General features: G+C 40.8%; 1 protein-coding gene and 1 long non-coding RNA gene across 9 annotated transcripts in view; one reads left to right on the top strand and one right to left on the bottom strand.

The window, feature by feature from the left end:
• Positions 1-7,079, bottom strand: part of PLEKHM1 (pleckstrin homology and RUN domain containing M1) — a 58,267-nt gene extending 51,188 nt beyond the window's left edge. For 3 of the 5 annotated variants that reach the window (XM_070727448.1, XM_070727447.1, XM_070727454.1), the window contains exon 1: positions 6,952-7,079. The gene's annotated coding sequence lies outside the window, so the exon portion shown is untranslated. Of the gene's footprint in view, positions 1-6,689; positions 6,753-6,951 lie in introns of those variants that run through there. The other 2 variants (XM_070727449.1, XM_070727451.1) reach the window with 2 other exon arrangements.
• Positions 6,796-15,907, top strand: part of LOC139153476 (uncharacterized) — a 40,110-nt gene continuing 30,998 nt past the window's right edge. The window contains exons 1-3 of one of the 4 annotated variants that reach the window (XR_011556836.1): positions 6,881-7,130; positions 8,827-8,935; positions 9,054-9,185. This is a non-coding gene — a long non-coding RNA (uncharacterized lncRNA). The other 3 variants (XR_011556835.1, XR_011556837.1, XR_011556838.1) reach the window with 3 other exon arrangements.

Raw genomic sequence — 15,907 nt, 5'->3', positions numbered from 1 at the left:
ACGGAGGGTGGGAAGGAAGGAAGGAAAGAGGGAAGGGACAGGAACAGAGGAAGGAAGCAAGGAAACTTATGAAAGGGGAGAGTAAGAGAGGAATGAGTGAAGGGAGGGAGGGAAGAAGGTGGGAAGGAGAAAGAAAAGAAGAAATAGAGGAAGGGAAGGTAAAAGAGAGAAAGAAAAAGAGCAAGCAAGCAAGCAAGCAAGCAAGCAAGCAAGCAAGCAAGCAAGCAAGCAAGGGGGAAGGGACAGGAACAGGAAGGAAGCAAGGAAACTTATGAAAGGGGAGAGTAAGAGAGGAATGAGTGAAGGGAGGGAGGGAGGGAAGAAGGTGGGAAGGAGAAAGAAAAGAAGAAATAGAGGAATGGAAGGTAAAAGAGAGAAAGAAAAAGAGCAAGAAAGAAAGAAAGAAAGCAAGAAAGGGGGAAGGGACAGGAACAGAGGAAGGAAGCAAGGAAACTTATGAAAGGGGAGAGTAAGAGAGGAATGAGTGAAGGGAGGGAGGGAGGGAAGAAGGTGGGAAGGAGAAAGAAAAGAAGAAATAGAGGAAGGGAAGGTAAAAGAGAGAAAGAAAAAGAGCAAGAAAGAAAGCAAGAAAGAAAGAAAGAAAGAAAGAAAGGGGGAAGGGACAGGAACAGAGGAAGGAAGCAAGGAAACTTATGAAAGGGGAGAGTAAGAGAGGAATGAGTGAAGGGAGGGAGGGAGGGAAGAAGGTGGGAAGGAGAAAGAAAAGAAGAAATAGAAGGGAAGGTAAAAGAGAGAAAGAAAAAGAGCAAGAAAGAAAGCTGCAAGCACCCCCCCCCGAGCCCCCCAGGCCGGCTGCAACCTTTTAAAACACGCGCGCCGCTTCGCAGCTGTCTCCTGAAGCCGAACGCGGAAGTTAGCGTTTGGCTTCAGGAGACAGCTCCTTGGCGCTTGTATCTCGAATTTGGGCTTGTAAGTAGAACAAAAATATCTCTCCCCTCCCAGCTCTTATCTCGAGTTGCTCTTAAGTAGAGCAGCTCTTATGTCGGGGTTCCACTGTATTCAAAATGGAACTAAGCAGGGGTGCCCACTTTCCCCCATGTTGTTCGCAAAGGCAATTGAGGTTCTAGCAAATAAAATTAGAAATGATAAGGACTGGAAGGGTTACCGAATTGGAAAACTTGAATTGAAATTAAATCTTTTTGCAGACGATGCCATAATATTGTCTGAAACCCCCATTGAAATGATGAAAAAAATAATGGTTTTACTTCAGGAATTTAAAGACCAATCAGATCTTTCAATTAATATTGAGAAATCAGAAATAATTTGTTTAAATACAGGTCCCAAAGAGCAAATTGAGATACGAAAAATTTCAGGATTGAAATTAGGATGTAAAAAAAATGAAATATTTAGGAATTTGGTTATTCAAAAACCCAAATAAAATTGCTGAGGTAAATTACAATTTAATATGGAAAAAAATGCAAAAGCATATTAAAAAGTGGAAAGATAAAAGTTTGAAAAAAAAATCCCTTAAAATGATGATTTTTCCAAAAATGATGTATTTATTCCAAGTTTTACCAGGTACCTTCCCAGGAGTAAAATTAAGGAAATGGGATAATAAAATGAATTTTTGGATTGAAGGAAATAAAAAACCTAGAACAAGGAAACGATGGCTGATTGCCAGAGAAAAAGATGGAGGATGGGGGTGCCTGAGCTTAGAATTATATAGAGAAGCATTTCAAATAGAAAGATTAATGGAATTACAATTATTGACAGAAAAGAAGTGGGTGAAACTTGAAAGGGAGATTAATAATATTAAAAATAAAGATATTTTATTTTTAAAATGGAGTAAAATAGAAATCAATAGATTAGCCGATCCTTTGAAAGCAGCCTTAGATATTTGGTCAAAATGGCAAGGGAAATTAGCAAACAGGAATTCAAAATTATCAACGTTGCATGTTTTGAATATAAATAATGATGTTAACCTAGGTAGTGTTATAAAGGAATTAAATGACAAAGGTATAATGAGAATAGAACAATTATATGAGACAGATGGAAGAGTTAATAGAACTCGCTTCGAATGGTGGTTGGGCCAACAAAAATGGTTGCAGATTAATGCAATATGTAAATATTTGAATAAAAGTGAGAATAAAGAAGCATTTTTGAGAGAAGAAAACTGTCTAGAGAAAATATTGAAAGAAAAGATTAATGATTCAAAAGGACAGGCTAGTAATATTTATAGCATTTTATTACAAGTGGAAGTGATTAAAGGCCTAACAAGATACTGGCAAAATGAATTACGGATTAATGAAAGCGAGATGGAAGAAGTAGTAGAAAATATACATAAGATAAAGAATATAAGAATTAGAGAGATGAGAAGGAAAATTTTACATAAATGGTATTTCACACCAGTAAAACTAGCACACTTCCAGAGGAAAGGGAAAGGAAATTGCTGGCATGGTTGCCAAATAAAAGGAGTTTTTATGCATATGCTCTGGGAATGTGAAGTTCAAAAATTTTGGAAGGAAGTATAGAATGAAATAAATAATATGCTAAACATTAATTGGATAATTACGAAAGAATTAGCAATACTAGTTAAATATGGGGAATTATGAGAATTTAAAGAAATCAAAACAGCAGCTTTGGAAAGCGCTCAAGCAGTAGTGGTATTAGGGTGGAAGGATAGCAATAAATGGACAATCCAGAATTGGTAGTGGTACATGGTGGACCACATCCACTTCGAAATTAGGGAAATAACATTAAATAACTTTGATGAAATAAATTGGAGAAGCTGATGGCAGGATGGAATAAGGTGAAAAATTATATCTTAAGTAGAATTTATGACGACAATGTGAAAAATAAATTCCAATCACTTTTTGTATGTAAAGAAATGTGAACCGGAGCTAAGGAAGAAATTGAAACTTATTGCAAATAATTTAACCCCCTAAATGGTGGTGGGGTTTTATTGATGTTTGGCACTTTTTCTTTTAAGTATTTTTTTGTTTGTTGTAATAAAATTTAATATTTTTTTTAAATAAAAAAAAAGAAAAAGGGATGAAGTAAAAAAAAAAAGGGCCTGGATGGGAGTTAACAGGCTCAAATTCAACCTTACAAGACCAAATGGCTGGGGGCACTGTCTCCGAAAGATTCCATCAATTGTCCATATCTGTGAGAGGGAGGGAACGAGTTCACAATTTACCATTTTCCTAGATCCACAGCTAAGATTAGATCAACATCTGACAGCTGTGGCTATGGCAGTGATGGTGAACCTGCTGGCACGTGAGCCACTGCCCTAGCTCAGCTCCAACGTGCATGTGTGTGCCGGCCAGCTAATTTATGGCTCACACAGAGGCTCTGTGAGGGCATTTTTTGGCTTCCAGAGAGCCTTCGGGGGGGATAGGGCAGGCGTTTTATACCCTCACCTGGCTCCAGGTAAGCCTTTGGAGTATGAAATACAGGCCTACTGGGCCCACCAAAAATTGGGACACAAGCCATTTGTGGCCTTGAGAGGGCCTCTAGGGGGCGGGGGAAGCTGTTTTTTTGCCTTCCTAGGGCACTGAATTATGGGTGTGGGCACTCACTCACCTGTGACAGCGTGTAGGCACACTCTTTCGGCACCCAAGGGTAAAAGGATTCACCATCACCGGGCTAGGGGAGTCTTTGCACAGATGCATATAGTACACCAATTGCGACCGTATCTGGATCAGGAAGCTCTTCTCACCTTCACTGATGCCCTTGTCACCTCACCTCATTGCATTATTGCAATGCACTCTATATGGGGCTACCCTTGAAGAGCATTTGGAGACTGCAGCTGATCCAGAACACAGCCATGCGTGCTGTTGTGGGTGCATCTAGATATATCCACACTGTACCAATCCTCATCGGTCTGCACTGGCTTTCGATTAGTCTCTGGACACAAATCAAGGTGTTGGTTATCACCTTTAAAGCCCTACATGGCTTAGGGACAGACTACCTTTGAGGCCGCCTCTTACTGCATAGCTCCCAGAAACCGATAGGGTCCTGTCAGTTAAACAGTGTTGGCTGGTGGGCCTGTGGGGGAAGGCCTTCTCTGTGGCTGCTCTGGCTCTTTGGAACCAGCTACCTCCTGAGATCTGGACTGCCCCCACCCTACTGGCCTTATGAAAAGCTATGAAGACCTGGCTTTTACGGCAGGCCAGGGTTCATTGAGCAATGGTATGCCAGGAAACCAGCAATGGTATGCCAGGAAAGATATGTGTGGGCTTTTTACCTGTTTTGGGTATGCATTGTGGGTTTTAAATTGTTTTGTACTTTTTAAATTGTATTATTTATTGTATTTTATGTTTATTTAGCTGTGAGCTATGGGAGTATGGCGGCATATAAGCCTGCCTAAACAAACAAAACAAACAAATAAATAAATAATAAAATTGGAAACATGATAAATTCCTACAGTGGCCAACTACATGCCAGTGGAAAGTCTTAAAATCGATCATAGATATAATAGCAGCTTTTTGCTCTTATTTCATAACAATTGACACTGGAAATATCTCTTATATAAAAAAACCATAAAGATAAGCTATTTCCCTATTATGGGCACATAAACTATGAAAAATGGACGTGAGTTATTAGGGAAGGCATTACACCATGAATATAGGCAGTATTTCATGACATATTGGTGATAATGACCCACTGGTAAATGGCACAGTTTTTTTCAATTCTAAACAGGAAAAATTACATTTTTAAAGAAAATTTACTTCACTGATCGTGGTCTACTTACTTCCAAACTTCCTATTTAGTCATGTAGAAAAGGGGAAAATGATGTAGAGAGAACCACTCAGTGTACATAAGAGGAGCCATGACAGACAAAGTCTTGAGGCCTAGATAAGCATTCTTAGGAAACTTCAAAAGCAGAATATGCCAGTTACTCCTGTTCTATATCAATTGATACTCAGAGGCATAGTGCTCCACCACTGAAGTGAATATATGCCAGTGGTGGGTTCCTACCTGTGCACCGCTCCAGCAGCGGCCTGTTTGCATAATTCTGGCATGATAGCACTGGTCTTTGCCAGTCCATGTGCATCATCTTTTCCTATTTTCCACGATTTTCAGCTCTCTGAACATGCGCAGAAGCAAAATTGGGCTGGGAATGTATGCGTGAAACATCACAATGCACACGCAGCACATCAGTAGGAAAAGATAAGCAACCCACCCCTAATCTACGTCCATCCTGTTTAGAAGACATGGAAAGTTTCCATGGAATACTTGTTTATAGTCTGGGTTGTATTTTCCTATCTTGAAAATATTCATGCCGACAAATCTAAATGGGACCACACAATTCTGATTTGAAAGAAATCATATGCAAAATGCAAATGAGCTTTTAAGAAAGGATGAAGTTTATTTTATCTTGGGGTAAACAAGGGAGAAAAAATTGAAATAGGCAATTGAGCAGCTTTGTTTCTCCAGTTTATGGCTCAATCTTTGTATCTTGCACACAATTTATGGAAGCAGATTGTATGAAAGTTCCCAATTTGTTATTATGGAGAGTTTGAGACTGTGAAAGTGGCAAATGCAGAATCTATATACTGTATTCCCAGCTGATACTATAATTTCCTTGCTTAACATAAGATGAGTTGTAAGGACCATTAAAGGGAGGGGAGAGGGGATAATTTTGCCAATATACAGGTGAAACTCAAAAGTTAGAATATCATGCAAAAGTTCATTTATTTCAGTAATGGAACTTAAAAGGTGAAACGTAATGTATAAGAGACTCATTTTACATGCAAAGCGAGATAGTTCAAGCCGTAATTTGTCATAATTGTGGTGATTCTGGGGTACAGATCAGAAAAAAAGAAATTACAGATGATCAATAAAACAATATTGTACATAGAATAATATCAGACTTCTGAGAAGTATAAGCATGCATATGTACTCAGAACTTGATTTAGGCCCCTTCTGCAGCAACTACTGCATCAATGCAGTGTGGCATATATTACATTTCACCTTTTAAGTTGCATTACTGAAATAAATGAACTTTTGCACGAGTTTCACCTGTAAATATATGTTTGACCTTAGGACGTTGGATCTGTCCAAGGGTTCAGTTGGCTCACTTGCATTACCTCAATTTCCTCCCAGAACCTCCCTCACATTCCTATACTTTTCCTCCCTCTTCCCTAATTTCGGTTGTCTGATTGTAAGGAAACGTCCACAGCGAGTCAGCAATGACACTTGAGTTTTATTTCCTGATTGTGTTCACATCTACGTTCACAATGTATTTATAATGCTTAATAATATATTTTTAATCTGATTTTCTGAGCCTGGATGCACGGCAAACCATAACCCAACCACAAATAATAAGCTACAACCAGATCGTGTACCTGTTTTCCCGATAATACCTCCCCATAATAAGGCCAATCAGGCATGCGCTGAAATGCCCCCCTACTGTACGGGAAACCGGGGGGGGGGGGACGGGACACGCCAGGAGCCGCTCTTTTTGCGGCGTTTTGAAACGCGCTCCTGCGGCGAGGCAGGGATCGTGGCTCTCTTCCTCTTAGGCAGGAGCGCGTTTCAAAATGCCGCTGGAGGCAGAGCCCCGAGGAGCCAAGCCAGTCCCGTGGGACTTGCGCGCATTGGCCTCTCGCTTGCTGCCTCTCTGGGGAACGTTACGGGGCTACAATCCCAGGTACGACGCGTGTCTCGCTGCCCACCCCGCTCCGCCTGCCTCCGCCAAATCCACTGCGAGACGTGCGTCCTACCCGACACTTGTAGCTCCTCGCGTTCCTCGGCGTTGGGTCCACGAAAGGAAGGACATTGCAAAAGGAAACTTCTCGCGAGTTCGAGAAGTTTGGCTGAACTCGCGAGAAGTTTTCTTTTACAACGGACATCCTTCCCTGGACACTAACGCGGGGAACCCGGCGGAGCTACAAGTGTCAGGTAGGAAGCGCGTCTGGCGGCCCATTCCGCCCCTTGCCATCTGCCACCGCCAAGTTGCATCCCATCGTGAGACGCGCGTCCTACCTGGGACTTGTACGTCCATCCAGTGGTGAAATGCTCCCGATTCGGGCTTGTCTGCCGATCATCTGAGAGCCCGTAGCGGCAGCACCACCGCCATTTCAGTTTTGCTTTGCGCATGCGCAGAAGGTTTTTGCGCGTGCGCAAAGGGTAAAAAATGGCGGCGTCTGAATAGTATATTTTTGGTCAGTTGTTGAGTGCGTCAAAATTTTCTTTCCAAAAGAAACCAAAAAATAAGACGACTTATGTTTATTGTAATGTTTAACCAGCATGAAAGAAATGATGCATAATGAGCATATTTGTTATAAATTGAATCATAATTTACTGTTAGTTTACTTTCTGAGTTTGCATTAGACACTCCCTAAACTAACCATATAGGCTGACTTGTAGTCTAAATATGGTTGTCAGAATGTTGTACAAGCTTAGCCATTTACATCTTTGTACCTTGTCTTCTCTTTGGTTCTGCTGGATTTCTTAGCATCCTAATGAAGGAGAATAGAATTACCCTGTAAGATTGCTTGAGATGGATAGAAGTCTAACATGCAAATATATGATAACTTAGTTAATTGTAAATCAACTCTTGTGGCTGTAGTCTACAAAAGTTTGTTATAACACGATTCTCAGGCCTCAACTCTCAAAAGACTATAGTAAACTAAAGTATCATTCTTCAACTGGAACACTTTAAAAATACAGATTTCGCTTCTCAGCTTGACACTTGCTAAGTATAATAATTTCCAGTTTTTAATATTCAATTCTATAATGGTCAAAAATTTGCATTATTAATTATTGCAATTATAATCTTTAATAAAATTACTATAAGTATCTTTAAGCTAGTATCACTAAAACAAGCTGTTTGTACACGTATGTACGTACGTACATATATATACACATACATACACACAAATATATATTTTTTCTGTTAAATCTGGAATATTCAAATATGGAAAATCTATACATGCATACATACATGCATATATACATTTTTGGGTATACACACACACATGTATGTTTATATATGCGTTTACAGTATATACTCACACAGACAATTGCAAAAAGAGTAAAAGACGTACAAATTTATAAACAAATCCTGAATAAATAAGCTTCACAGGTACAGTCAACTTAAATTCATAACAGGATAGAAAAAAACAAACTACTTATAAATTAAATGATAATGTTCCCATATTGCCTTTTAATATAAGTTTAAGGGTACAGTATTCCAGTGATCTGGTTAAGTAATGACTCTGCCTCTATCAGCTTACAGCAGAGTCAACAAAGAGAAATTTGATGTTTTCAGTCTATTTATAAAGAGAGAAAATAATTTCTTTCTACATATCCTGCTAAATTAGCAATAAAATGTATTGTAAAGGTGACTCTTAGAGCCACATAAATGTTTAATAAAATGTATATTATTAAAACTTCCCTGCAGCACAGCTATAGTAGCTATATTAAGATGTGGAATTAATATGCCTACATATCTGGGAGGTGTTCTGGCAGAAGAGTGAACTAAACTATTTCTGTTGATACTATTAAATGGTAAGAGGAGTTCTTGAAGGTAATTAGCAGCAAACTTGCAATAGGCATCTTTTTTTTTTTTATGCAGGTAGTCCTTGTGATTCTGTTGCTAAACAACAGTTGTTAGATGAGTTATACCCCATTTTAAATGAGTTACACCCAGGGTGGGCTGGTGCACTGAAAGATGTTGAAAGAAAATGCAGAGCGTCCTGCATAAGCCACGCCCACAGTGTGGTAGTAAAATTTTTGATAGCCCTTCACTGATTATACCCCATCTTTCTTGCCACAGCTGTAAGTAAATCACTAAAGTTGTTAAGTTGATAACCTAGTTGTTGGTTAAATCTGGCTTCCCCATTGATTTGTTGTCAGAAGTCAAAAAATGTGATCCCATAACCCCAGGATACTGCAACCATCACAAATGTATGCCAGTTACCAAGCATCTGAATTTTCATAATGTGATCAGGATGCAGTAATGGTTGTAAGTATGAAAAACAGTCATGTTGCTTTTTTCAGAGCCAATGTAATTTTGAGCAGACAAAACAAATAGTTGTAAATAAAGGAGTATTTGTATACATAAACTTTATACTTTTCTGAAGGATCTCTTTCAGCAATGATCTCACCAATTTAATGGACAGAGAGAAAGACTGCCCTCGTAGCGAAAGTCTACCCAAGGAGAGTTTTTATCTTGCTCATAGAAATGAACAATTATTCACTGCAGTGGTAGCATGGTAGGCACTGTATTTGAATAACAGTTGTTTACTTCTCTGTAAATAGCAAGAAAAGAAATATTTACTGTATTTTTGCCTAATTTGAATCTATCAGGAGTTTTATGTAAATTATACCAGTGTGGAAAATATGTAGGTTGAAAGCAGCCTAGAACATGATGAAGCTAGCAGAATATTGTAAAAACTGAATTTGGAGAATTAAATAAGGTGGAGAACAAGAATTATATTATTTTCATATTTGACTGTAAACTTCTGAGTGGTGATTTTGATGAGATGGAAATATGTGATTACGAAGAGCTGGCTGGACTATTTAAAGAACTTTGTGAAGATTTAAAAAGTTATTTCAGGGAAATTGCAGGTGGAAATAAAATAAAAAAACAGTTGGATTATGATAAACTTTTGGATATAATTTTGGTAAGAGATAGAAATCAAAAGGATGAAAAACAAGAATAGGATAAAAGGAGAAGAGATCTAAAAAGAAAGGATAAATGGATGATTACATAGGTAATTGTAGCGATAAAAAGAGAAAAGATATTGAAAATGAAGGAAAAGTTGATTATTATATTGAGATCAATAATTATTACATTAGGATTTATAGTGAGAATGAAAAAGCAAAGGGAAGCAGGAGAAAAGTCTTAGAGGAATTGAACATAGACCTAAACAATGTACTGAAAAAGAAGGAAGGGAACGAGGGGGCCAAGACGTTGGTACAGATGTAAAAATAAGAGAAAGAGGAACTTTAAAAAATGAGGATGGAAGAGATATATTTATGAGAAGGGAATAGTTGACAAACTAAAAGAGAATGTTATTTTAGTTAGTTTAATAGTTCTTTTTTAGAAATAATATACTTAATTGTGATAAGAATATTAAGTGCTCAAAACTTTAGTGTAAAAATTTGCACAATTATTTAGTTTAAAAACTTTGTTTAAACCATTTTTAATTGAATTATCCGAATTGATAGAGTAAATAGAATATAAGAAAGAATGAAAATGGATCAATTGTTATATCTGAATAACATTTGTTTAATATAAGATTTGGATAATGAAAATGGGTCAATTGTTGACAATTATATTTATATATAAGAATTGTTTAATATAAGATTTGGATAGTTCATGAATTTGAAATACTGATAGGATTTAGACTATTATGACACTGTTAGAATGATAAATGATAGTGTTTGTTGTATGTTCACAATTTTCTCATCAATTCCTTTCATCTTTTCTTCTACTTCTTCCATTTTTGCCTTTATTTCTTCGTGTTGTTTCCTAGCTTTTTCTGTTGTTTTCTATTGAAATCTCTGTTCTTTGCATGGATTCCTGCAGCATCATCAGAGTTTCTTGAATTGTTTGGTTGTGAACCTGATTTCTCTTTTACTAACATAGCTTCTATCATTCTTTGTTGTGTTGGAGAGTCTTGAGTTGGTAGTGACAAAGTAGATGCTTGTTTTTTAGTTATTTTTGTGGCTGTCATCATGCTCGTCATATTGAGTGTGCTTCTTATATTTTTCCAAAGAATCATGAACTTCAGTTCCTCAAGATATTCCTTCAAGTATCTGATATTTGATATCAGATTTGACATGATATTTCTCTCAGAGCAGTTGAGCAATGGTCTGAGACTAGAGGGCTTAAAAGCTGTGCCTTTGTCATGGTCAGACCATTTTCTGCTACGGCTTGACTTCAAGGCTCCAATCCTTCCCCGCAGGGAGGCGGAACCGACTAGGTGGTTCTGCCCCAGACACCTGATGAATCCAGAAGGTTTTCAGAAGGTGCTTGGGGTTTTACCAGATTCACTCATACACAGCTCGGCGGAATCTCTTGCTGTGGCCTGGAATAGGGCTGCGATGGAGGCTCTTGACCAAATTGCACCGTTGCGACCTGTCTGTGGCACTAGACCCCGGAGAGCTCCTTGGTTTGCCGAGGAGCTCTGGATGTTGAAACGCTAGAAGACACGTCTAGAGAAGCGATGGAGGAAGAGTAAATCCAAATCTGATCGAACACTTGTAAGAGCTCATATTAAGACTTACAAAGTGGTGCTCAAGGCGGCAAGATGTGTGTATCATGTCACATTGATTACATCAGCGAATCCCGCCCGGCTGCTCTGTTTAGAGTGACCCACTCCCTTTTTAATCAGGGGTGGCTGGGGAGCCCTTGCAGACCAGTGTCGAGGACTTTAACTCATTTTTCGCTGATAAAGTCGCTCAGATCTGGACAGACCTCGACTCCGATTGGATAGCAGTGTCGACTGACAACAAGTCAGTCGAGGTGACTGGGGCCTGTCTTTGTCCATCTGTCTGGGAGGAGTTTGACTTGGTGACACCTGATGAAGTAGACAAGGCCATTGGAGCTGTGAGTTCCGCCACCTGTCTACAGGATCCGTGTCCCTCTTGGCTGGTTTCGGCCAGCAGAGAGGTGACATGGAGCTGGGTCCAGGAGATTGTCAATGCTTCTTTGAGGGGGGGGATCCTTCCCGGATCCCTACAAGGAGGCACTCGTGCGCCCCCTCCTCAAGAAGCCTTCCCTGGACCCAGCCATACTTAATAACTATCACCCAGTCTCCAACCTTCCCTTTATGGGGAAAGTTGTTGAGAAGGTGGTGTTGCTCCAGATCTAGCGGTCCTTGGAAGAAGCCGATTATCTAGGCCCTCAACAGTGAGGATTCATGTCCGGCTGCAACACGAAAACTGCTTTGGTCACACTGATGGATGATCTCTGGTGGGCCTGGGACAGGGGTTTATCCTCTATTCTGGTGCTTCTTCACCTCTCAGCGGCTTTCGATACCATCGACCATGGTATCCTTCTGCGTCGGCTGGAGGGGTTGGGAGTGGGAGGCTGTCTTGCAGTGGTTCTCCTCCTACCTCTCTGGTTGGTCACAGACAGTGTTAGTGGGGGTTCAAAGGTCGACCTCTAGGTTGCTCCCTTGCAGGGTGGCTCAGGGGTCAGTCCTCTCCCTCCTGCTATTTAATATCTACATGAAACCGCTGGGTAAGATCATCCAAGGGCATGGGGTGAGGTATCATCAGTATGCTGATGATACCCAGTTATACATCTCCACCCCATGTCCAGTCAACAAAGCAGTAGAAGTGATGTGCCAGTGCCTGGAGGCTGGGTGGGTGTCAACAGGCTCAAACTCAACGCTGACATGACGGAGTGGCTGTGGGTTTTGCTTCTCAAGGACAATTCCATCTGTCTGTTCATTACCCTTGGGGGGAATTACTGATCCCCTCGGAGAGGGTCTGAAACTTGGGTGTCCTTGATCCACAGCTAACATTGGAACATCATCTTTCAGCTGTAGAGAGGGGGGCGTTTGCCCAGGTTCGCCTGGTGCACCAGTTGCGGCCCTACTTGGACAGGGAGTCACTACTCACAGTCACTTATGCCTTCATCACCTCAAGGTTCAACTACTGCAATGCTCTCTATATGGGGCTACCTCTGAAAAGTGTTCGGAAACTTCAGATCGTGCAGAATGCGGCCACAAGAGCAATCATGGGATTCCCTAGGTATGTCCATGTTTCATCAACACTCTGCAACCTGCACTGGCTGCCAATCAGTTTCCGATCACAATTCAAAGTGTTGGTTATGACCTATAAAGCCCTACATGGCATTGGACCAGAATACCTCCGGGACCGCCTTTTGCCGCACGAATCCCAATGGCCGATTAGGTCCCACAGAGTTGGCCTTCTCCGGGTCCCGTCAACTAAACGATGTCAACTGGCAGGGCCCAGGGGAAGAGCCTTCTATGTGGTGGCCCCGACCCTCTTAAATCAACTCCCTCCAGAGATTTGAACAGCCCCCACCCTCCTCACCTTCCGTAAAATGCTGAGGACTCACGTTTGTCACCAAGCGTGGGGATAACTGCCTCCCCCCCCTTCATTGTGTTTTCCGACCTCTGTTGTATGATGGATTGCGTTGAATGTGTATGATTGTGAAGTTGGGGATTTTATAACACTGTTTATGTTTATTAATGTTTTTAAATTGATTTTTACATTTTATTATTAGATTTGTAATGTATTGTGTTATTGTTGTATTGTGAGCCGCCCCGAGTCTTCGGAGAGGGTTGGCATACAATTCAAACAAACAAACAAACAAACAAACAAATAAATAGTGTGTTTATATTTCAAATATCTATTATACTTAATAATACAATGTCTCTCTATAATATTACTTAATAAAATTCACCAAAGCTTTAAATGTTCTATATAATTATTATAGAAAAGCAAATCTTATTATATGGAATTAATTATACAATATATTACTGTACAATAATATGATATAACTACAGTAGTACCTCTAGATACGAGCTGCTCCACATGCGAGTATTTCGAGATACGAGCCATGAGGGGAGAGAAATATCTGTTCCAGTCCCGAGCTCAAATTCGGGATACGAGCCGAGTGTCCACTAGGTGGCGCAAAAATCCTTGCTTTGTGGTTATCTCGGAAGGGGAAAACAAAGTCTAAAGTTATTTGTTCCAGATACGAGTTGCTCGACATACAAGCTCCCTTCTGGAATGAATTATGCTCGTATCTAGGGGTACTACTGTATTACCTATTTTATATTATTTTATTATTACTATATACTGCATATTGTACTAGAAATATTATATATTTTACTATGCAAAGACTCTTACTTATTTTATTCACTATAGCAATAAAAAGAAAAAAGGAATATAATAAGGAATCTTATATCAATAAAGTACAATACAATGCAATACAATGTACAGTGGTACCTCTAGATACGAGCTGCTCTACATGCGAGTATTCCAAGTTACGAGCCGGGACAGGAGTGAAATTTCTGTTCGACACCCGAGCTCAAATTCGGGATACGAGCCGAGCTTCCACTAGATGGCGCAAGAATCTCCTTGCTTCCAGTTATCTCGGCACGAAAAACAAAGTCTAAAGGCATTCGTTCCAGATATGAGTTGATCGACTTACGAGCTCGGGTCTGGAACGAATTAAACTCGTATGTCGAGGTACCACTGTATATCAATTGGAGTACAGTACTCAAAAAGTCAAGAGGAGGAAGAAGAAAGTTTAGCATTTCACCATGCTTAGATAACAGAAAGAACCAGAAAAGAGGACATAAAAGATGAAAGTAAAAGGAACAGGAAACAAGAAAAGAACAGGAGAGTACTATTGTATATTCTCCATCATTTTAAATGTCCAAGTTGAGCCAGTCCAAGTCTTAATTATTATTGTTTCCCCTCGGGTTTTAAATATTATTTTGCCAAAAGTAGGCTTTTATTCTTTAGTCCCTTTTTCATCCTTTTTGTCCTTTTTTAGTCTTTTATATTCCACGCAATTCTCCGTACTGAATGAGCGGGTCCAGCAGTCACATGGGTTGCTCGCTGTCCAATCCGCAGAGGACTGAGCCTAGTCTTTAAAAAAGCCTGCTGGATCCGCCCCTTCCCCAGAATTCGCTCGGTCCTGCGATCCAGCAGGACATGTGGATGGCTCGCTCCTCTCTATAACACCTTCCCTTCATTCCTTTCTTTACCAGATAAGTGAAATTTACTATTATCTTTTACTTGTAGCGTGCCTGGTTTTCGCACCAGCCTTACTGGGCTCGGCGCCAGGGGAGAAGCGGCAGTGTGGCTATTGCCGCTCTCGTAAAAGCACCCTGCACGTGCTGCAGCCGGATTGTATTTTTTTAAAAAATCTAATCAGCCAGGAGGTTTACCAGCAAGCTAAGGAACTGTTTTTAAACAAAAAAGGGGCTTTTATCCTCCTGCGGAGTGGGACTGTTACTGTCCCCAGGATTTTAGTCTTCCCTCCGTCTGTAGCAAAAAAAGACATCGGAGCGGTTTATTTTGGTGCGAAGGCCCTTAGCGACCAGTAATTGAAACAGCCCTTGCGGATCGCCTACGCGTGTCCCACCTGATGCCATTAAGTACGCTGCTTGGCCCTGGAGTAAGCTGTGAGCCACTCAGGCCTTTTCTCCCTGGCTAGGCCTCCAAACCAGTGTGCCTTGGTTTACTTGTTAAGGTTAGCGAGGCCTGCCCTTCTGTACTCATTGGCACGAACTCTGGTACCGGCCAGATTGACTTTGAACTGCAGACACTCCTGGTCCTAGGAGCAGGGCCCCCTTCCTCTTGGGAATGTTGCCCTTTAGAGCTTCTCCCTTCCTTTTGGCTCACGTCTTGCACCTGTAATTTGTTCAGGCCATGACTTCGTTTCCCAAGAGAGGCACTTCAAAAGGTCCCAGAGAGGTTAGGCCTACTGGCAATGAAATTGAAAATATCCCCCAGGCCTCATCCTCCTCTTTCTCCATAGCCCCTTTAATGGCTAAACCCACCAGGGCTGAGAAGAGAAGGGGCCAAGCTCTGCAAATGATGCATGAGAAATCGGCTAAACGTTTAAAAGTACCAAGTGCACATTAGCCCAGACCCTCCAGAGGCCTCTAAACTGCCTCCCTCTGGTGTCCCTATGCTCTCTCTGGATGAGCCAAACCTAAACAGACCCCAACCTAACCTATAGGGCTTAGGTCCAGAGGAGCCAGATATTATGATGGAAGATCCCTCCGAGCCAGACCCAACTCCGACCTACAGGGCATCTCCCTCTTTACCGGTTACCATTACTAATCTTCCTCCAGAGCTTCAATCTATGTATTCTCAGCAGTTGCTGCCGCTCCAGCAGCTTCCCTTCATTACGTGACTTCCCGGCGCTCTTGCTACTGGAAGGGAAGCCGCCGCTGTTGCAGCCACAGGGAAGGAGAAAGTTTTTGAAGCTGCT

Source organism: Erythrolamprus reginae, chromosome Z (assembly GCF_031021105.1).
Source record: "Erythrolamprus reginae isolate rEryReg1 chromosome Z, rEryReg1.hap1, whole genome shotgun sequence".
NCBI lineage: Eukaryota > Metazoa > Chordata > Lepidosauria > Squamata > Dipsadidae > Erythrolamprus > Erythrolamprus reginae.
The sequence above is the reverse complement of the archived record's forward strand: the minus strand, read 5'-3'. Positions and strand labels throughout refer to the sequence as shown.